Here is a 21959-nt window from a genome sequence, read left to right as displayed (position 1 = left end):
CCATTCCTTTGACTTCACTACCTCCGTGAGCTGACTTAAGAATTCCTGGTCGAGCTCTTCCCCTTGGTTGGGAGGTCTGTAGTAGACCCCCAGCGTTAAGTCTCTTTCCCCTTGACTGACTTGCATTCTAACCCAAAGCACTTCAGAGTCCCCCTCCTCTGAGTCTTTGTTAATTGACGAGGATGTGTATCCCTTCTTAATATAGAGTGGCACGCCCCCACCTTTCCTTCCTATCCTGTCCTTCCTGTACAGCCTATAGCCCTTGGCATTCACCACCCTGTCATGCGTTGATTCATAGATTCATAGATTCATAGATTCATAGCAGGGGAGCGTAGGGGGCGGAACTGCCGGCAGGCACTTCCGGGTAGACCGAGGCGCCTGATTGGCCGTTAGAGCGGGGGCGGGAAATTCAAACCACAGGTTCAAAGCCGCAGGGTGACGTAGTTCCCTCACTCAGGAAGCAGCAGTGGGAAGGAGAGGAGTTAGGCACACGTGTGTCCCGCACGCACGTGTGCCCCATAACTAACTTTTGACCCGAGGCAGCGGCGGCGGCGGCAGCAGCAGCAGCAGAGGAATCGGCAGCGGGGGCAGCAGCAGCTGATCCCCCGAAGGTAAGTGGGGCGGAGGGCCTCAGCACAGCTGAGCCGGATCCGGAGGGGAAGCCCTCCGGGTCCCATATAGCTGAGCCGGTAGGGAGCCGCGCTCCCGAGCCGCGCAGCGCGAACAGAGCGCGCCGGCGTTTGCGCAGGCGTTCGCGCCGGCGGGCGGGCTGGGAGGGCCAGGAGTGGGACTCCTATACGGGTAGGACGTAGACACCACACAGGTCTACAAACAGCAGCTTAGAATGGTGTCTACGAGGAGTGCTGCTAGGGCCTCTGCCCAGGGGGACAAGGCTAACCGGGGCTGGTCTGAGGCCTCCACCCAGACCGAGCTCATGGGGAAGCTGATGTCCCCCTACCTCCCGGCCTGCGGGGGATCCCCAGCAGGGCCGGGGGGGGCAGAGATTGGGAGCCCCCACACCTGTCCGGCAGGTGCCCGGCTTAGGGCTCTGGAGGCACAGGTGAGGGAGCTCCGGGAGGAGGTTAGCAGGCTGAGGGGGATCAGGGAGGCGGAGGAGGAAATTGACAGTTATTTCCTTTCCCTGCAGGACCAGGCACCCAAGGAAGAAGCAGCCCAGGGAAGGACCTCCACGGCAGAGTGGCAGACGGTCACAGCCAGGACCAGAGCGGCTCGCAGCGAGCAGGTACAAGCTTCTCCAGTCCGACTGGAGAACAGGTACGAGGCCTTGGCGACTCTGCATGAGATGGAAAGGGAGGAGGAAACCCTTGGGCAGGAAGAAATGCCACATTCTTCACATTCCAAACAGATCAAGAGATCTGAGAGGACCCAGAAGAGGAGGAGACGCGTGCTCGTCATAGGCAATTCCATCCTGAGAGGTATGGAGGGGCCCATTTGTCGCCAGGACCCTTCAGCACGAGAGGTCTACTGCCTGCCTGGAGCTAAGATTCAGGATGTGATGGAGGTAATCCAGGCCAGGATCAAGCCCACCGATTACTACCCCATGGTCCTTGTCCATGTGGGTACTAATGATGCGGCCAGGAGAACCCCCGATCACCTGATGGCGGACTACCAGGCTCTCGGCAGCGTGCTGAGGGAATTTGGTGCACAGGTGGTATTCTCTTCCATCCTACCAGTGAACGGACGTGGAAGACGGCATGAGAACTGCATCCAAGAGACCAACTGGTGGCTTCGGCAGTGGTGTCTCGAGGCAGGCTTCGGCTTCCTGGACAATGACCCACACATTACAACGAGGGACATGCTCAGCTGGGATGGGCTTCACCTGTCCCCCAAAGGTAAGCGTGTGTTTTCTTCCAGGTTGGCGGATCTCCTCCGGCGGGCTTTAAACTAGGCTCGTCGGGGGGAGGGGAAGATGAGGGTGGGGGAGGCTGTGGACCACCAAACCAGGTGGCACCCACAAGGACAGCCCAGCCTGAAGAAAGAGAGCTTTGGGAACGTGAAAAGCAGGGGGTGGACAGCAATACGGCACAGGTAAGGAACGGGAAGGTTAGGGACAAAAAGCCCTTTAGGACTTGGAGCGAGGGGGTAGCAAAAGCACCAGTCACAGGGCTCAAGTGCCTATATACTAATGCTAGGAGCATGGGGAACAAGCAGGATGAACTAGCGCTCCTGGTTGCACTAAACGACTACGACTTAGTGGGGCTGACGGAAACCTGGTGGGATCCATCCCACGACTGGGCGGTACATATTGAGGGCTATAGATTGTACAGAAAGGACAGAGTGGGGAAAAGGGGGGGAGGGGTTGCGCTCTATGTTAAGGAGCAATATACATCAACCCTCATCAAGACAGAATCAAAGGATGAGGAAGTAGAAGGACTGTGGGTTAGGCTACATGGGGGGCAAGGAGAAAAGGATTTGGTGGTAGGGGTCTGCTACAGACCCCCACATCAAGGGGAAGAAATAGATTTGGGGCTCCTGAGGCAACTCTCAGAGACCATAAAAGCTAAAGAGGCGGTGGTCATGGGGGACCTAAACTACCCGGACATCTGCTGGGAGACACAGACAGCGAAGTCCCACCGCTCACGCAGGTTTCTAACCTGTGTACAGGACCTCCACTAGGGGGAATGCCTTACTGGATCTGGTATTGGCAACGGGGGATGACATAGTAGGGGACCTACAGATCGGTAGCCATCTGGGGGACAGTGATCACCTAAAAGTACAATTCAACATAAGGCGTCGAGTGGGTAAGGTAACCAGTAGGGTGAACGTGCTGGACTTTAGGAAAGCTGATTTCAGCAAACTCAGGCGATTAGTGAAGGATGCACTGCAGAGTAGTAGTTTTGAAATGATGGGAGCCCAAGAAGGGTGGCTGTGCCTTAAGGAAGCTATCCTTCTCGCACAAAGCGAGACGATCCCCGTGCGAGGTAAAAGAGGGAAAGGGGCCAGGAGGCTTCCCTGGCTGACCAGAGAAATCCTGGGCAAACTAAGGGCCAAAAGGGGAGCACATAAAAAGTGGAAACAGGGAGAGATTACCAAAGAGGAATATACCTCTTCTGCTCGTGCTTGTAGGGAGGCAGTTAGACAGGCCAAAGCTACCATGGAGCTGAGGATGGCAACCCAAGTAAAAGACAATAAGAAATTGTTTTTTAGATATATAGGGAGTAAAAGGAAGGCCCAGGGAGGAATAGGACCCCTGCTAAATGGGCAGAAACAATTGGTGACGGACAGAGGGGACAAGGCTGAACTCCTCAACGAGTTCTTCGCCTCAGTGTTCCTAAGCGAGAGGCAGGACAAGTCTCTCACTGGGAGTGTAGGGAGGCAGCAGCAAGGCACCAGACTTCCATGCGTGGACCCTGAGGTGGTGCAGGGTCACTTGGAGGAACTGGATGCCTTTAAGTCGGCAGGCCCGGATGAGCTCCATCCGAGGGTACTGAAGGCACTGGCCGACATCATTGCAGAGCCACTGGCGGGAATATTTCAACGCTCGTGGCGCACGGGTCAAGTCCCGGAGGACTGGAAAAGGGCCAATGTGGTTCCCATTTTCAAGAAGGGGAGGAAGGAGGACCCGGGTAACTATAGGCCAGTCAGTCTCACCTCCATCCTTGGCAAAATCTTTGAGAAAATCATCAAGGCTCACATTTGTGAGAGCCCGGCAGGACAAATTATGCTGAGGGGAAACCAGCACGGGTTCGTGGCAGGTAGATCGTGCCTGACCAATCTAGTCTCTTTTTATGACCAGGTCACAAAACGCCTCGACGCAGGAGGAGGGGTGGATGTCATATACTTGGACTTCAGGAAGGCCTTTGACACGGTATCCCACCCCATACTGGTGAACAAGTTAAGGGGCTGTGACTTGGATGACTGCACAGTCCAGTGGGTGGAGAATTGGCTGGAGGGTCGCACCCAGAGAGTTGTGGTGGATGGGTCGGTTTCGACCTGGAAGAGTGTGGGCAGTGGGGTCCCGCAGGGCTCGGTGCTTGGACCGATACTCTTTAATGTCTTCATCAGCGACTTGGACGAGGGGGTGAAATGTACTCTGTCCAAGTTTGCAGATGACACTAAGCTATGGGGCGAAGTGGACACGCCGGAGGGCAGGGAACAGCTGCAAGCAGACCTGGACAGGTTAGACAAGTGGGCAGAAAACAACAGAATGCAGTTCAACAAGGAGAAATGCAAAGTGCTGCATCTAGGGAGGAAAAATGTCCAGCACACCTACAGCCTAGGAAATGACCTGCTGGGTGGCACGGAAGTGGAAAGGGATCTTGGAGTCCTAGTAGACTCCAAGATGAACATGAGTCGGCAGTGTGATGAAACCATCAGAAAAGCCAATGGCACTTTATCGTGCATCAGCAGATGCATGACAAATAAGTCCAAGGAGGTGATACTTCCCCTCTATCGGGCGCTGGTCAGACCGCAGCTGGAGTACTGCGTGCAATTCTGGGCGCCGCACTTCAAGAAAGATGCGGATAATCTGGAGAGGGTCCAGAGAAGGGCCACTCGTATGGTTAAGGGCCTGCAGGCCAAGCCCTATGAGGAGAGATTAGAGAAACTGGACCTTTTCAGCCTCCGCAAGAGAAGGTTGAGAGGCGACCTGGTGGCTGCCTATAAGTTCGTCAGGGGGGCACAGAAGGGAATTGGTGAGTATTTATTCACCAAGGCGCCCCCGGGGGTTACAAGAAATAATGGCCACAAGCTGGAGGAGAGCAGATTTAGATTAGATATTAGGAGGAACTTCTTCACAGTTCGAGTGGCCAAGCTCTGGAACGGGCTCCCAAGGGAGGTGGTGCTCTCCCCTACCCTGGGGGTATTCAAGAGAAGGTTGGATGTGTATCTAGCTGGGGTAATGTAGGCCCAGCACTCTTTCCTGCTTATGCAGGGGGTCGGACTCGATGATCTATTGAGGTCCCTTCCGACCCTAGCATCTATGAATCTATGAATCTATGAACATAAACCTACCCTCTGCCAGTTTGTGACCGTTATTCCTGGTCACTCCTGCCGGTGCTCGGGGGAACAGTGACTCCCCCAATGTCTGCTGATCCCCCCTGACTAGTTTATAACAGGCCACGAGATCCCCCTCAGCCTTCTCTTTTGGAGGCTGAACAGGTTCAGGTCCTGTAGCCTCTCCTCATAGGGCCTGCCCTGCTGCCCCCTAATCATATGAGTGGCCCTCCTCTGGACCCTCTCCATGTTGTCCACATCCCTCTTGAAGTGCGGCGCCCAGAACCGGACGCAGTACTCCAACTGCAGCCTGACCAGTGCTGCATAGAGGGGGAGGATCACCTCTTTGGACCTGCTCGAGATGCATCTGTGGATGCATGACAAGGTACAGTTGGCCTTCCTGACTGCCTCCCCACACTGCCGGTCCATGTTCATCTTGGAGTCAATGATGACCCCAAGGTCCTTTTCTGCCTCCGTGCTGACATGAGGGGAGTTCTCTAACCTGTAGGTATGGTGCCGGTTGTTCCTCCCAAGGTGCATCACCTTGCACTTGTCTGTGTTGAAACCCATCCAATTCTCGTCCGCCCACCCTTGTAACCTGTCTAGGTCTGATTGTAGCCTGTTGCATCCTTCCAGTGTGCCCATGGCCCCCCACATCCTTAGTGTCATCAGAAAATTTGAACAGGGTGCTTTTTACCCCCTCATCCAAATCGCTGATGAAGATGTTGAACAGCGCGGGCCCGAGGACCAAGTGCTGTGGAACCCCACTGCCCACGTCCTTCCAGGTTGAGAAGGACCCATCCACCACCACCATCTGGGTGCGGCCCTCCAGCCAGTTGGCAACCCATTTGACTCTGTGGGTGTCTACATCACAGCCCCCCAGTTCCTTAATGAGAATGGGGTGAGAGACAGTGTCAAAAGCCTTCCGGAAGTCCAGGAAGACTATATCCGCTGCTACCCCTGCATCTAATGATCTGGTGATCTGATCGTAAAAGGCCACCAGGTTGGTCTGACAGGACCTGCCACTGATGAACCCATGTTGCTTGCCCCTAAGCATGCAATCCCCTGCTGGATCCTCCCGGATGTGTGCCAGCATAATTTTCCTCAAACAGCTTGCCTAGGATCAAGGTAAGACTAACCGGCCTATAGTTTCCCGGGTCCTCCTTCCTGCCTTTTCTGAAGATAGGAACCACATTGGCCCTCTTCCAGTCCTCCGGTACCTCACCAGAGCACCACGAGTGCTTGTAAAGCCGTGCCAGGGGTCTTGCAATGACCTCAGCCAATTCCTTTAGAACTCTAGGGTGGAGATCACCTGGACCAGCTGACTTGAATACATCCAGCCCCTCCAGTAGCTCCCTAACTAAGTCCTTGTTAACCCTTGGCCCAGGTGTGCCTCCCCCGGGGCCTGAGGGGGGCCCAGCAGGGAGATGGCTGTTCTGGTCCGTACTTAGGAAGATGGAGGCAAAGAAATCGTTAAACATGTTAGCTTTGCCGTCTGGTGTGACAACCAAATTTCCCAACGTGTCCTGCAAGGGCCCCACATTACCCAGGACCTTCTTTTTACCCCCTATGTATTTAAAAAAGGACTTCTTATTGTCCTTAATCTGGGAAACTAGTCCCAGTTCCATCTCTGCCTTGGCCTTCCTAACTACCCCCCTATATCCCCGAGCAGCTGCTGAATAGTCCTCCCTGGTGATGACCCCTTCTTTCCATTAGGTATAAGCCTCCTTTTTAGCAAGGAGACTTTCCCGGATGCTTTTGGTGAGCCATGGAGGCTTGTGTGGTCTCCTGCTCCCTTTGATCCTGGTTGGGATTACCTTCCTGTGGGCTTGGAGAATTGTCTCCTTAAGAAGCGACCACTCTCCCTGGACACCTGGCTCCCCCCGCCTCCGGGACCTCAGCGCTTCTCCAACTATCCTCCTTAGCTCACTGAAGTTTACCCTCCTAAAATCTAGGGCCGCTGCCTTACTGCATGCCTTTGCCACCTTGCGCTGGATGGTGAATTCCAGCAGGCGATGATCGAGCACCCACAGCCCCCTCACCAGGTCATCACCCGTGGCCAGCACTAGGTCCAACAAGGTGTCTCCCCTGGTGGGGGTGTGCACCTCCTGGGTTAGATGGAGGTCCTGCACTCTGTCTAAGAATCTATGTGAGTGGTCAGACTTGGTTGACTGCTCTTCCCAGCAGATGTCCGGGAAGTTCAGGTCCCCCATGACTACCACATCCTTAGCCTTCACTACCTCAGTGAGCTGACCCAAGAATTCCTGGTCAAGCTCTTCTCCCTGGTTGGGAGATCTGTAGTGACTCCCACCGTTAAGTCTCTTTCCCGACTGTCTTGTACTCTAACCCAAAGCACTTCAGAATGCCCCTCCCCTGACTCCTTGCTAATTGACGAGGATGTGTATTCCTCCTTAATGTAGAGTGCCACGCCCCCACCTCTCTTTCCTATCCTGTCCCTCCTGTACAGCCTATAGCCCTTGACATTCACCGCCCAATCATGTGTTGAGTCCCACCATGTTTCCGTGATCCCCACTATGTCCAGGCTGGTGTCAGCCAGCAGGAGGGTGAGTTCCTCCTGCTTGTTGCCCATACTACGAGCGTTTATGTAGAGGCATTTGAGGCCTCCCATGGATCTGTGTACTGACCCCCTAGTCCCAGCATTACCTGGCCCCTATCTCTTACCTGTTTATTCGCTTTGCTCGTTGGAAACTTGACACATTTCGGTACAATATTCCTTCCTAAAACCTTCCAACGTCATAAGAAATGTTTATTTTTTATGGGTTTGGCTAAGCGTTATTATAAGTGGGAGGGCATTTGCTGCTCTTCATTTTGGATAGAAGTAAGAAATAATTAGAGTTTCATAGATGTTAAGGTCAGCACCACCTCCCTTGGAAGCGTATTCCATATTTTGGCAACCCTCACCATAAAGAATTTTTTCCTGATGTCCAGTCTGAATTTGTTTTTTTCTAGTCTGTGGTTATTATTTCTAGTTACCCTGACAGGCACTCTGGTAAACATTAATTCCCCTGTTTCTTGCTGATGCTCCCAATGAGCTTGTGGCCACAAGATCACCTCTCAGCCTCTTCTTGCAGAGGCTGAAGAGGTTCAGGTCTCCCAATTGGTCCACGTAGGGTTTTTTCTGCAGGCCTTTAACCAGACAAGTGGCCCTCCTCTGAACCCTTTCCAGGCCATCCACATCCCTTCTGAAGTGCAGTGCCCAAAACTGGATGTAGTACTCCAGCTGTGGTCTGGCCAACGCCACATAGAGGGGAAGTATTACCTCCCTAGACCTATTTGTGATGCACCTACTTACGCAAGAAAGAGTACAGTTAGCTTTACTTAGTATCTCATCACATTGGTGACTCATGTTCATTTTGGAGTCAACTACGACTCCGAGATCCCTTTTTGCAGTTGTGCTAGTTAGAGTAGTACCTCCCAGGCTATAGGTGTGTTGATGATTCTTCCTCGCTAGGTGCAACACATGACACTTATCCTTGTTAAATTGCATCCTGTTCTGTTCTTCCCACTTCTCTAGCCTGTCCAAGTCAGCCTGGATTTGCTTCCTGCTCTCTAGTTTGTGTACCTCACCCCATAGTTTAGTGTCACCAGCAAACTTGGACAGAGTGATTTCTTCTCCCTCGTCCCTTGGGGGACATCCAAGTCACTAATAAAGATATTGAACAATACTGGTTCCAGGACAGAGCCTTAGGGGACTTCCTTGCCTACATTTCTCCAGGTAGAAACCTACCTATCCACCACCACTCTCTGGGTGTGTCCCATAAGCCAATTTTCTACCCACCGGACTGTGTAATAATCTGCGTTGCAACGGTTTAGTTTATTTATAAGAATTGGGTTTGATACTGTGTCAAAGGCCTTTTTAACATCTAAGTAAATAATATCTACCTCTTTTCCTTCAACCAATCATTTTGTGACCTGGTTGTAAAAAGAAACCAGGTTAGTCAGGCAGGATCTGCCCGCTATGAACCCAAGCTGATTGCTTCTTGGCATTATTTTACCTGCTGGTCCCCCACAAATGTGATCCTTTACAATTTTCTCAAAGGTTTTTTAAAATCCTTTAAATCCTAAAATTTAAAATCCTTTCCATGGCTGAAACAAAAATGGTCTCCACTGTTTTAAATGTTACTGCTCAAAACAATTGTATACAAGTTATATGTGGATAGAAGGATTTTACTAGCTACAGCTGTTCAAAGCTTAGTGTGTCTGTGAGAAAACAAGAGAAGACCAGAGAAAGTGAGAGAAGGCAGCAAAAGAAGACCAGACCAAATACTGGAAACATGGCTCTTAGAAAATCCCACAGAGGGCTTTTTGGGCTGAACACTCCCAGAAAGTGCCTTAGTGCTGCAAACAAAACTAATTCTTGCTCTGTTTGGGGGAAAGGTTTTAGTACATTTTTTTGGTAAGAAAAAGGACTGCATCAAAGAAACACCTGATAACATTATCCAGTGGAAACAACCTGCAAGGCCACAAACTTAGCTAAACACTCAGGGCAAAATAAAGCAATAGTATATATTTATGTGGACTGAATAATACATGAATCTATTCCTCTCCAAGTGTGATATTGTATTCCTTATAATGTCATTCATTAATCTATATGGCACAAACAGTGGGAACAGGTCGATATGGTTAAAGATAATTAACAATTGATTAGCACCTGAGAAGCTAAATGAAAAGACACATTTTCCCCAATGGTTGGAGCTACCAAATAAATTGATAAAAGTAAGGAAATTTCTTTGAGTTCAAATTATGTTGCTCCTGACTATTATTGAGATAATTTCCGTATTAGTGTTGGCATATATTTGCCAAAACACTAATTTGAGAGAAGAGAAGAATAACTTCTCATTACCAACTATAATGCATTTCATTAAAAGGAATTGTCATGAGAAACACAAAGCACACTGTAAGACTGCTTCAGATATCAAACAGTAGAGACTTGGTGTCTTGAAATTCATCCTAATACAATATTCTAGGCACATATGTTAATTTCAAGAGTATTAACATTTGATAAGAATTATTCCTTTGAATGCAAGTCCCAGAGACCCTCTTCAATGATAATTTCTTTCCATGACTAGGTTTAGGTGTATAGACTGACCTTGAAAACAAAATGTTGGTACCCTTTGCTCCTAAGCGAAACTGGGTCCTGCCCACCGTGATTACACAACTGTGCAGAGAGCTGACATAAAGATTTTGGGGAAGGATTAGTGAGAGAATTTTTTTAGCTATACCCATATTTACTTGACCCATTTTACATTAGGTTTGTCCTTCCTTCTTCCTACTCACTTCCCTTTGATCTCCAGCTAGGAAATAGAGCTGTTACTTGTTCCATTCTTTGGGTCTCATTTTCCTAGTCTTACTTCATGTTGAGTAGCTCTGTACACCCCATGCTGTCCCATTGAAATAAATGGAACAGCTCACAGCGTGATGTGTGACTCTGTAAAAGTGGCAGAATAGAGCTCTTAGGGATCAGTTTATATCAGATTACTTTTGCTAAGAGAAATGCTAGAGACTTACTTGTAAACGAAGAAAGAAATCGTAGGTTCTCCTTTATATTTCTAATTCTCCGGTTCTACCCTTGTTGGCAGAAATTTGGCTGGCATACAACAGCTGCTATAACACAGCTGCCAGACTGCATGCATGTCCACAAGCTTCTGGCAGCTCCATGCAACCCCACTGCATGGTACTGGATGGTGGCAGAAGGTTTATTTTGGTTGGTAGAGCTGTGTGACTTTGCCAGTAGATAAGAGGGTTCTGCCACTGCAAGAGAGCACAATTTTGTAGCATAGACCAGGCCTAGGATTCTTCTAATAGAATCTTAATGGGGTCTGTATTTGTTTGTGATATGGATCTTGAATAGTAATGAAAGGTGTTAAAATGGCAGCCTTCAAACAGTTCTCTTTTTATTCACAGGATAAGTATAACAGAGGCAACGGTGCTACAGTAGGGTTGCCAATTCTGTTTGGATCTATTACAGGAGGTTTCTGGAATGCCATCATGCCCGCGACACACTGAGAATGTTCCCGTGTGCTTGCGGTTATCAATTACAGATTATGGTGCATAGACTTTACGTCAGGAAGACAAATGCACATTACTATTATGTTTTAAAAACCCACTGTATAAATTGGATTCAACATTTAATATTTATTTTAATGAATGTCCTATCATTTATTTCGCAGGTGACTCTCAGCAGTCTCTCCTGGAGATTTATATCTAATTCCTGGAGACTCCAGTCCAATCCTGAAGGGTTGGCAATCCCATGCTACAGGCTTCCCCACAATGACTGGCCCTGCGCCTTTGGAAAGGATCATATGTGGAATCAGAAGGTAATGCCTGTGCCTATTTACAGTGTCTTCTGAGACTCCCAAAAAATGTTGGCAGCTTGGAATGAGACTATAGATTCATTTCATATAAACCTAAGAACAGTAAAACAACAAGCTCTTCTGTCAATAACATTTTAGCACTAATGACTTCAGCTTTGTATAGTCTTGGGATGATATGAACTATAGAACTGCTCAGAATCGCTTCAGTGGTTTTTGCTGAGGCCATGTCTCACTTCTGACATCATGAATACTTTAGGGTATGTGGGGTGTCTTCAGGCTTTGAGGCAGTTTCTGCACCAGAGGGATTCGTCTTCTGCCAGATACAGGTTCTTTCCAGCACATTTACATTACTTTGGCCCTTTTACACAGCAAGGAACAAGAGCTAGAACAGGTATCAGAATAACCATCTTTCAGCTGGCTTTGGAATAACGTTAGCACATTTGTAAATTTCTTTTAAAATCAGATTATATCTGAAGTGTTTTTATTTGTATTGGAACAAAACTCATTTTTTCAGTTACTAATGTTTCTGAAGTTTTTGGTTAAGTAAATATAATAAGAATATTGCAGCTGATCTGTCAGCATGTATTTGTTAAATAAATAGTCTGATAATATTATTTGCCATGGCTAAGGAAAGCTATATTTTTTCTAAGTTTTATAATAAAGACTATCAGTCTTATTTTAATTAGTTATATAGCTGTTTTCTGAAGTTGATGGGACAGTCATGTTCTGCCTCCTTGCCAATTAAAACATAAAGAATAATGGTCTTACAGGTGGCATATATCCCCAGAGAAGCAACAAGTTTTTTTTAGTCATATAACAAATGATCCTACCCTTTATAATGCATCTAAAATTTGAAAGGCACCACTGGCTTTATATCAAAGCCTATATATATGCTGCTTTATATTTTGGGGGACACAAAACATATATATTCTGTGGGACACAACACATGATATGATGTCATCCATGTGATAAGCAGAGCACCATGGGATACTCATTTAATCATTCACAGTTGACAGTTTCCACTACACTTCCACTAATCAAATCCGCTTGGATTATTTCTGATATTGTAAACTACTGATGAACTTCAAAAAATGTCAAATGATGGACATTTTCCCCAAAAAATAAAGGGGAAAAAAAACCTAAGCCACTATAGGCATCTTTCAGCCCTTCTATTTCCATGAGAAATTTTGAATTTCCTTCATTTTGAACTAAAATTTAGAGTGCATCATATTTAGTAATATGCCAGTAACTGAATTAAGAGCTAATATATTGTGCCCTATATGTATTAGAAATGGGAGCTATATGCCATCGGCAAGATAGACGGCTGGAAATACAAGTATAGTATTTTCTATTGAGTGTGTAGTTCTTGAAATAGCAGACGTTTTCTCTGTATTATTATGTGTATAATTAAAAAATTAATTTAAATGGTTTTATTGTATTTCTAAAACATTACATTTCCTTCTCCCTCAGAGGTCTGTCCTTCCTGAAACTCATGGTACTAGAGGGCTTATTTTGCAGAATGAGAAAGATAGTGGCACTAATAAAAATATTTCTTAAAAACACATCAGAATATTTCAAAAATATTTTTTCTATGAAATCTGTTACATAAACAGAATGCATCATAAGGTCCCATAGAGACCGTATTGCTGTTCATTTAGTATTCATAGAATTTAAGCCCAGAAGGGACTATTAGATCATCTAGACTGATGTCCTGTATATCACAGGTTATTAAATTTCACCCTGTCATCCCTAATTGAGCCCAATAACTCATGTATGACTAAAGCACATCTTCCCAGAAGGAATCCAGCCTGATCTTGAAAACATCAAGAGCTAGAGAATGTACTGTTTTCTTTAGTACTTTGACTCAATGGTTAATCATCCTCACTTTAAAATGTGCACCTTATCTCTCATTTGAGTTTGTCTGGCTTCATTTCATAGATTCATAGACTGTTAGGGGGTGGAAGGGACCTCGCAGATCATCGGGGCCAGCCCCCCTGCTCTCAGGAAGACAACTGGGGTCAAGTGACCCAAGCAGAGTGACTATCCAGTCTCCTCTTGAAAACCAGCAGGGAAGGTGACTGCACCACCTCTGGGAGGAGTTTATTCCACAGTGTGGACACCCTAACTGTGAAGGAGTTTTTCCTGGTATTAAGCCCAAAGCAACCTTCCAGGAGTTTGTATCCAGTGGTCCTGGTCTTCCCCGGGGGTGCCCTAACGAACAGTTATTCTCCAAGCTCCTGACGCACTCCTCTGATATAGCGATAAACCGCTATCAAGTCCTCTCTCAATCTTTTCTTCCTTAGGCTAGAGGCCCAGGTCCCCCAGCCCCTCCTCTTACAGCCTGCCCTTCAAGTCCCCGATTTCCAACCATTTGTTCTTCCTTTGCCTTTATCTAGCATGTAAAGGCAAAACTTTTTGGCAGGTATGTGGACACGTCCAGTTGTTCAGCGTCCGGCGTATGTTTGGTCGCTATTCTCCCTTTGATGTCACTCTCACTCGGGTCGCGCGCGTCAGAAAACTGCCTGCCACGACTTGGATGTTCACCTGGTTCAGTGTTTCATTTTTCTGCGGCATGCACGTCCAATAGTGAAACCGACTGTCCGCCCCACTGCGGGGCCCTTGAGGGCTCCTTCCTCCCCTACACCCTCGCCCGGACCTCCAAATTAAGTCCTGGTCCCAGTCTCTCCCCTAACGAATGGCGGGGGAAGACTACTCCAGCGATACACCAGGCGGAGCTAGCGCTGGTAAGCCTCTTGACCGCCCTACCCAGTCACCCGGGTCTGGGTCTCGGTCCGTCTATTCGAGCCAAGTCCACGGCTTCTATCTCTGCGTCTTTGCCTCTTGGGGAAAGTTTCCTCACTCTCCCACAGAGCCCTCGAGGCAAATGCCGGCAGCCCCTTTCCTCAGGATTGCCCCCTTTAGTAGTTCCCCGCGGGGCTACGTGCCCACGGTCGTCCGAATCCGCCTGTTTATCTTCGGGGACTATGTTCCCCAGCGGTTCGCCCTTCCAGGTTCTTACCCCTGCCCCAGAACGTGCTTGCTCCCCGCATGCTGGTGGGTGTCCCTGTCTCCAGCTTCCCGCCGGCGATCCGCTTCCACCTTGGACCTTCTGGTCCCCCTCCTCTCTGTTCCGGTGCGGCTTTTGTGCCCGCTGGCACCACCACACACCTGGGAGGGGTAAGTGAGTATCCCACCCTCAGTGCCCGCGGGGGACTCGCACCCATAGCTGGGCCCGCTTGGCGGCTCGCATGCTGTGCTAGCCCCGCCGCACCTGCACCATGCCCCGCATTCCTTGGCCGCCGGCAATTTATTGCCGCCACGGCTCCCGCTTCGCTGCTCCCGGGGTGTATCGGGGCTGGGGCTCTCTCACAAGGTATCCACAAGTTAGCTCTGCACCATCCCTGGGTGCCAGTCTGATCCCCTCTCCTTGCCTAATCTGCTGCTCTACTTTCTATTTCCTGCCCCTATATGCCTCTGTATGCCTCCCCTCCCTGATCTGCTGCCTAATTAACTGGTTGGCTTCCTAGTTGGCTGCTGGAAGCACCACCTACTCATTTATTCCCAGCTGTGGCCACAGACTCCAGGCCAGTCAACAGTTCTGACCCAGGTCTGCTTTAGTAAGCTTCCTGATGTCTGAGCCTGGGTTGCTTTGTTCTTACCAAACTCTGGCTTGTGGATTGTCCCTTGGATCTGGTCACCTGACATCTGATTCCTGGACCCTGACCAAGACCCATGTTTTGGATTCTGCCTCTGGATTTTCCTCTGGACCTGTTAATTTGGCTCCCAAACCCTGACTCAGCCCCCTGGCCCTGCCTTCCCTCAGTGGACTAACCATTAGGCCGACTGCCTACAGTCTGGTCCCTTACACTGTGCCACTTGTGGCATGCATGCTACAAGTTGGCCACCCTCATATATCACATTAAAAAGTCCTTTAAGAATCTGACATTTTCTGTCTTTGTACTTATTTATTGTAAGCAAGACCCCACTTCATCTTTTTAATAAATTAACAGACGGAGCTCTTCAAATCTTTCGGTACAAGACATTTCTTCAGTCCTCAGATAATTTCAGTGGCCTTTTCCTGAATCATCTGTAATTCTTCAACATTATTTTAAAATTGTGGATACCCAAATTGGGTATAATATTCCAGCATTGATCTCATCAATATTGTATAGAGAAAAAATTACCTGCCTACTACTGCTTACTTGTTTATACCTCCAAACATTAACCCCAGCATCAGTCATTTGTCCACTATGATGCTTTTCATTGTCTCTGTTTTCCAGGATACAGTTCCCCATTCTGTAGGTATGGACTGCATTCCGTTTCTGTAGCTGTATACCTTAGTGCTAGCTGTATTAAAATTAACTTTTGGAATGGATGCAAATTACCAAACAAACCAGATTCCTCTTCACGACTTCCCATTCCCCTCATCATCTTCCATCTTGCCAGTATTTGCAATGTACACATTTTATCAGCAGACACTTAATGTCTCCTTCCCCATCACTAATGAAAATACTGAATAGTGTGTGTCTGGTACAAGCCCTATACAATCCCATGATAAACACCTACTTTTCAATGACAAGTCCCTGCAGATAGTTACATTCAGAGGTATGTCAATCAGGTCTTACTGCACTTCACATGTGCCTTATTGATGCTATATTGTACTAATTTTAAAATCAGAATGAAGCGCTGTACTAAATCAAATGCTTTGCAAACATCTATGTGGTTCCTCTTAGCAGCACAACCTCTAGTCTCATCAAAGAAAAAAAATCAGTTGTTTGACAAGACCTATATTCCATAAAACCAGGTTACCTGACATTAATTATATTCCTGTCCTTTAATTGTCAATTGACTGTCAGCTGCTGCTTTATTTTCTATTATTTTGGCTGGAATTGATGTCTGACTAGCTAGATGATAGTTATCTGGATCCATGTCACTTGCTCCTTTAAAACTGTTACAACATTAGCACTATTCCAGTCTTCTAAAGACTATTCCAGTCTTCTAAAGGCCTAAATATCTGTCCAGAAAAATACCCTAAAAAAATACTTCCATGTGGAGAACTAGAAGAATTCTTCTAATGCCTCCACCTCAAGGAATATTTCCACAACCAAAATTAATCCACTTCTAACAACAACTCATTCTCTGATAACATTGAGGAAAAGATCGCCCCCCAAGAAACCCCAAAAACAATCAGATTGGACACCTCACAGTGGACAAAACCATCACCTTGACTGCTACATTGACTGCTTCAGGGAAAGAAAGAGCAATGAAATAATTAACAGCACATGCCACCATAACAACCTCTCTCTACCAGAGAGAAAGGCCATAGAATCTCTAAGATATAATCACCAAATAGTAATAAAACCAGCAGATAAAGAAGCCATAGTCATCGTAAACCATGAAGATTACATAAAGGAAGCCAAGAGACAACTCTCTGACATGAGCTACTACAAAGAACTACAAGAAGATCCTACTCCTCTTTTCACCATGAAACTCAGTAATACCACCAAATCAATTCCATCAGGACTACAAGAAAAACTACAGACCTTGATCCCCCCACTGCCTAACCCAGGGACTTTTTACATGCTCCCTAAAATCCACAAACAAGGAAACCCTGGCAGACCTATCATATCCAACCATGGGACCCTAACTGAGGAAATATCACATTTCGTTGAATCAATCCTGAAATCGCTTGTCACCCAAAGAGCAAGTTTTATTCAAGACACTACAGACTTTCTACGGAAACTTAAAAACATAGACCACCTTCCCAGCAACACTGTCTTGGCCATTGTGGACGTTACTAGCCTATATACCAACATCCCACATCAGGCATCCAAGCCTACCTTGCATATCTGCAAGAACAAGATTACAACTCAGAATACAGACCCAAAGATATTACTGACCTTCATCCTCACACACAACAATTTCACTTTTAATAACCAACACTTCCTCCAGATCATGGGCACAGCTGTGGGCACCAAAATGGCCCCACAGTATGCCAACCATATTATGAACCACCTGGAAGAAGAATTCCTCAAGGACTGCACTATCAAACCCTTGCTATACTTAAGATATATCAATGACATCTTCATCATTTGGACTGAAAACCTGCAATCTCTGATTGAGTTCCATCAGAAATTCAGCAATCACCATCCCTCCATCTGACTATCTGTTGAAAACTCCAGCACCTACATCTCCTCTTTAGACACAATGACCAGAAGCCATAATGACAAAATACAGACTGCACACTTGAAAGAACCACCCAGATACCATGTGAAGAATTGCTGAAGTACAGAAGAACCCCCCCCACAAATTGCACACTGCTGGTTATAACATATCAACCCTCCCTTGAACCCCAGGAAAATCCTCAAACAATTGCAACCCATACTAGAAAGAAACCCTATTCTTAAAGAGATCTTCCCAGAGCCACTCATCCTAGCCTAAAACAAGGACTGAACCTCACTAACCTCATCAGCAGAAGCAAACTTCCTCAGGCCCAGAACACACCGAATGGATCCAGACCATGCCATGACAAGAAATGCAAAATCTGCCAACATATCTGCACCACTCCCACAATTACTACACCCCACAACAGAGCCATCAGCATTCCTGAATCTTACACCTGCACCTCTAGAAATGTCATGTCTCATCTAGTGCACCAAATGCCCTGATGGAAAATATGTAGAAAAACCAAACAACAATTGTGCTCCCGAATGAACACATACCTGAAATATATTAAAGACAAGAATACCCAATTATCTGTGGGGGCACATTTCTCACAAGGAAACCACTTTCTTTCTAATCTCTCAGTTCTAATTCTCAAAGGAAACTTACAAAACAATTCTCAAAAACGAGCCTACGAACTTCACTTCATCAACCTCCTAGATACAAAAAATCATGGACTAAATATAGACATTGGATTTATGACACACTATAACCTGCCTGACATCTGACTTCCCAGGTACCTCTCCACTATTCATCCCCCCTCTCCTCCGCACCCAGCCTGTCTCTCACCCACTGACTCCTCAGTTTACATCTTCACTGACTGCCTATCTTGTATGCATTCCAGCCCTGCCTCTGGCTGCTTTACTTTTCATTCTGTCCAGGAAGAGCACACACCAACTGCAGAAACATTCTCAGCCCAACAAAGGGTTTTTAAACCCAAAAGCTTGCTTTAAAAAATGTTTTTTCCAACTATTTAAGTTGGTCTAAAAAAGAGATCAGATTCACACAAAGAACCTTGTATTCCAGTCTTCTGAAATTTCTCCAGATTTATTAAACATTTTTATAATTGGAGCAGTTTTTCTTAGTCATCTTGTACTCCAAAATCCTAAACAAGTTTTCCAGACCTCCTAATTTAAAAAGTGCGTATCTTTAATAGATGGTTGGGTTTTTCTTAATAATGGGTATGTAGACTATAAACTATCTGAACTTCATGAAAGTGTTTGATAGACTGCCATATGGCAAATTGTTAATTACGCTGAAGAAAATATAAATTAGTACAGAAACTGTAAGGTGGGTAAGAAGCTGTCTAAAGAAGTGATGGGGATGGAAAAACCATCAGTTTAGACAGAGGTTAGTTGATGCTGTCTTCAAGGATTAGTCTGGGGGACTTATTAAATATTTTCATTGATTACATTGTCTAATAAAAGATACTGGATTTACCCAAACTAAAAGAGTTGGAAAAATCCTTCTTTGCAAGCTTTCGTGTACAAACACCCTTTGTCAGGCTGATGAAGCATCTGCAGTTGGTCTGTGCTCTTCCTGGATGGAATAGAAAAGAAGCCAGAGGCCAGTATGCATGGTGAGAAAGCCAGTCAGTGAAAATGCAGATTGAGGTAGTCAGTGGGTGAGAGACAGGTTGAAGGAGCTGGAATGTAGACCTGGTGATAAGAATATAGCCTGTAAGTAGTAGAGAGGTTATCTCAGGTGTCAAATGTTAGGCAGGTTATGATGCGTCATAAATCCAATAACTATATTTAGTCCATGATTTGTTGCATCCAGTAGGTTGATAAAGTGAAGTTCGTAGGCATGTCTGTGAAAGGTGTTTTGTAAATTCCCTTTGAGGACTAGAACTGAAAGACTGGAGAGAGAGTAGTTTGCTTGTGAGAAATGTGCCCCCACAGATAATTGGGTATTCTTGTCTTTAATATATTTCAGGTATGTGTTCATTCGGGAGCACAATTGTTGTTTGGTTTTTCTACATATTTTCCATCAGGGCATTTGGTGCACTAGATGAGACATGACATTTCTAGAGGTGCAGGTGTAAGATTCGGGAATGCTGATGGCTCTGTTGTGGGGTGTAGTAATTGTGGGAGTGGTGCAGATATGTTGGCAGGTTTTACATTTCTTGTCATGGCATTGTCTGGATCCATTCAGTGTGTTTTGGGCCATAGGAAGTTTGCTTCTGGTGATGAGGTTGGTGAGGTTTGGTGTGTGTTTAAAGGCTAGGATGGGTGGTTCTGGGAAGATCTCTTTAAGAATTGGGTCTTCTTCTAGTATGGGTTGCAATTGTTTCAGAATTTTCTGTATAGATTCAAGGGATGGGTGATATGTCATAACTAGTGGTGTGGGATTCATGGCTGTTTTCTTTCTGTGCTGTAGCAATTTATCACATGGTATCCTGCTGGCTCTTTCAAGTGCAATCTCTCTCTCTGGAGGAGTGTCGTTGCTGAGTGAAAGCCCTTTGGAAATTTGTGAGGTGACAATCATGAGTATTCTCCTCAGTGCAAATTCACTGAAAACTGGGGAGGAAACTGTGTTTGTCCAAGGAAGGGAAGACTGAAAGGAAACATAGTAACAGTTTACAAACATGTAAAAGGTTGTTATAAAAGCAAGGTAAGAAATTGTTCTTCACGTCCACTGGGTGTAGGGGAAAAAAAGTAATGGGCCTAATGGGAGATTAAAACAAGAGATTTGGTTTAACTTCTAAGAAATGCTTTCTAACTATACGGATAATTAAACATTAGAATAGATTACGTAAGCGTAAGCAGGTGTCAAAATCTCCATTACTGGAGAACAAGTTCTAAAAATATCTGTCAGGACTGATTTAGGTATAAGCCAATTGTAACAGTTTTGGCATGACAATTCCAGTGAGGTGACAGCTACCTTTTCTGAGGTGATCAGTGGTTTGATTGGTGTGGTTGACAGCACTTCTGTGAGGATGATTGGTCGAAAGTATGATTGGCAGAGGGGTGTGATTGAAGGTTATAAAGGGACCAGATCTGAGAGATCTGGGTCTCCTGCAGAATGAATGTGTTCCCTTTGTGTGGGTGCTGGTGAATGCATGTTTGGAATGCTGCAGCTGAAGTGCCGGGGAGGCCAAAGGCCGGTGCAGTCCAGCATGTGATTGCACCTCATACATTTGGTGAGAGAGAGGCAGGAGATCATCAGCTGGTTGAGTCAGAATGACTCTGAGGAGGGTGTCTGTGGGTGCATCTGCACGAGACACTTACTACACATTGGCCTAATAACACTGTACAGTAGCGTGTCATGGCAAAAATCATGCTAATAGCCTACTGCACAGTGTTATTAAGCTAATGCACAGTAAGCGGAACTAAATAACCATGCGCTTGCACTACTGTGCAGTTACTCTAGGTATTGCACATTTAGTTAGTACTTTATTAAGGTAGTACTAAATTAAATGCTCATTATCTAAGGTGCATTAATGAACATGTAGACATGCCTTGTACATATGTAAGTGTCTGTCTAAGGCTGGAGGGCCTGGGAGGCCAATGGTCCAAGGACACAGCATGAGTGACAACCCCACAGGAGTGTGTCCTCATTCACACTCCTGTAGGGTTGTCACTCATGCTGTGTCCTTGGACTATTGGCCTCTTTGTGGGCTTGAGGTTGTGTATATAGGGCGAGGGTGCAGGGGACTGATATTCCTGTGGTGTTGTGGTGGCTGGAGGAGGAGCCAGGGTCAAATGGATTTGTGTGCGAGTGGTGCTGCTGCAGCTACTGCTGGCTGCATGTGAGAGACTACTTACGGTCTGTAGCACTCTCTCTTGCTGTTTATATTGGATTGTTGTTGTTTATATTGTTGTGGTCATTGAAAATAGTTGCTGATTTGTGCGTCTGTCAGTTTATTGCCAATTATTATATTTTGCTAACTAGAGTTGGGCTGCAGGCTTACAGTTGATCAGAGATGAGGTTTTACCCTTTTCACTGAGGGGTCCTTGCAAGGGTTAGCAACCCAATTGCTTACTTAAGGATTTTCCCATTCAACAGGTAGATCAACTAGTTCAGTGTAGGACAACTTTTTTGGTGGGTGCCATAGATTAGCCCCACAACTTCCTCAAGTGCCACCCAATTCCAGCCCTCTGCCCAATCGGCTGCCCTGCTTTCTGCTTCCTTCCCAATCTGCCATTGTGCTGCCTGTCCTCTCCCCGGTCTGCTGCATGCCACACACAGAGGTTGGTCATGCCACTTGTACACATACTACAGATTGACCACCCCTGGACTAGATGACCTCTTGAAGATTGTTTTAGCACTATTTTTAAAAAATATTTTCATGTTTACTGATTTGGACAATCCTATATTGGACTACACTGAATTAAATCAGTTCATGATCACTGGCCCCTAGAAAACTATCTTCTTATAGTGATGCCATTAATTTATCTTTATGTGTTTTGAGGGACTATGGGAACTCTCACCTGCCTTTCCCAT

The 21959-nt window shown here is 46.4% G+C and overlaps 1 long non-coding RNA gene and 1 pseudogene across 1 annotated transcript; both read left to right on the top strand.

The window, feature by feature from the left end:
* The first annotated feature begins 283 nt into the window (after positions 1-283).
* On the top strand, positions 284-12662 carry LOC149872740 (uncharacterized). Its single transcript, XR_016439798.1, has 4 exons — positions 284-1275; positions 1367-1522; positions 1695-1853; positions 11148-12662. It is a non-coding gene; the product is annotated as an uncharacterized LOC149872740 (long non-coding RNA).
* A 1324-nt stretch (positions 12663-13986) lies between these two features.
* LOC149872739 (uncharacterized) lies at positions 13987-17576 on the top strand (annotated as a pseudogene).
* Positions 17577-21959: the final 4383 nt, after the last annotated feature.

This window comes from Crocodylus siamensis, chromosome 1, assembly GCF_052110815.1.
Source record: "Crocodylus siamensis isolate JL-2025a chromosome 1, ASM5211081v1, whole genome shotgun sequence".
Taxonomy (NCBI): Eukaryota; Metazoa; Chordata; order Crocodylia; family Crocodylidae; genus Crocodylus; species Crocodylus siamensis.
Note: the sequence above shows the minus strand (reverse complement) of the source record. Positions and strands in the feature narration are given on the sequence as shown.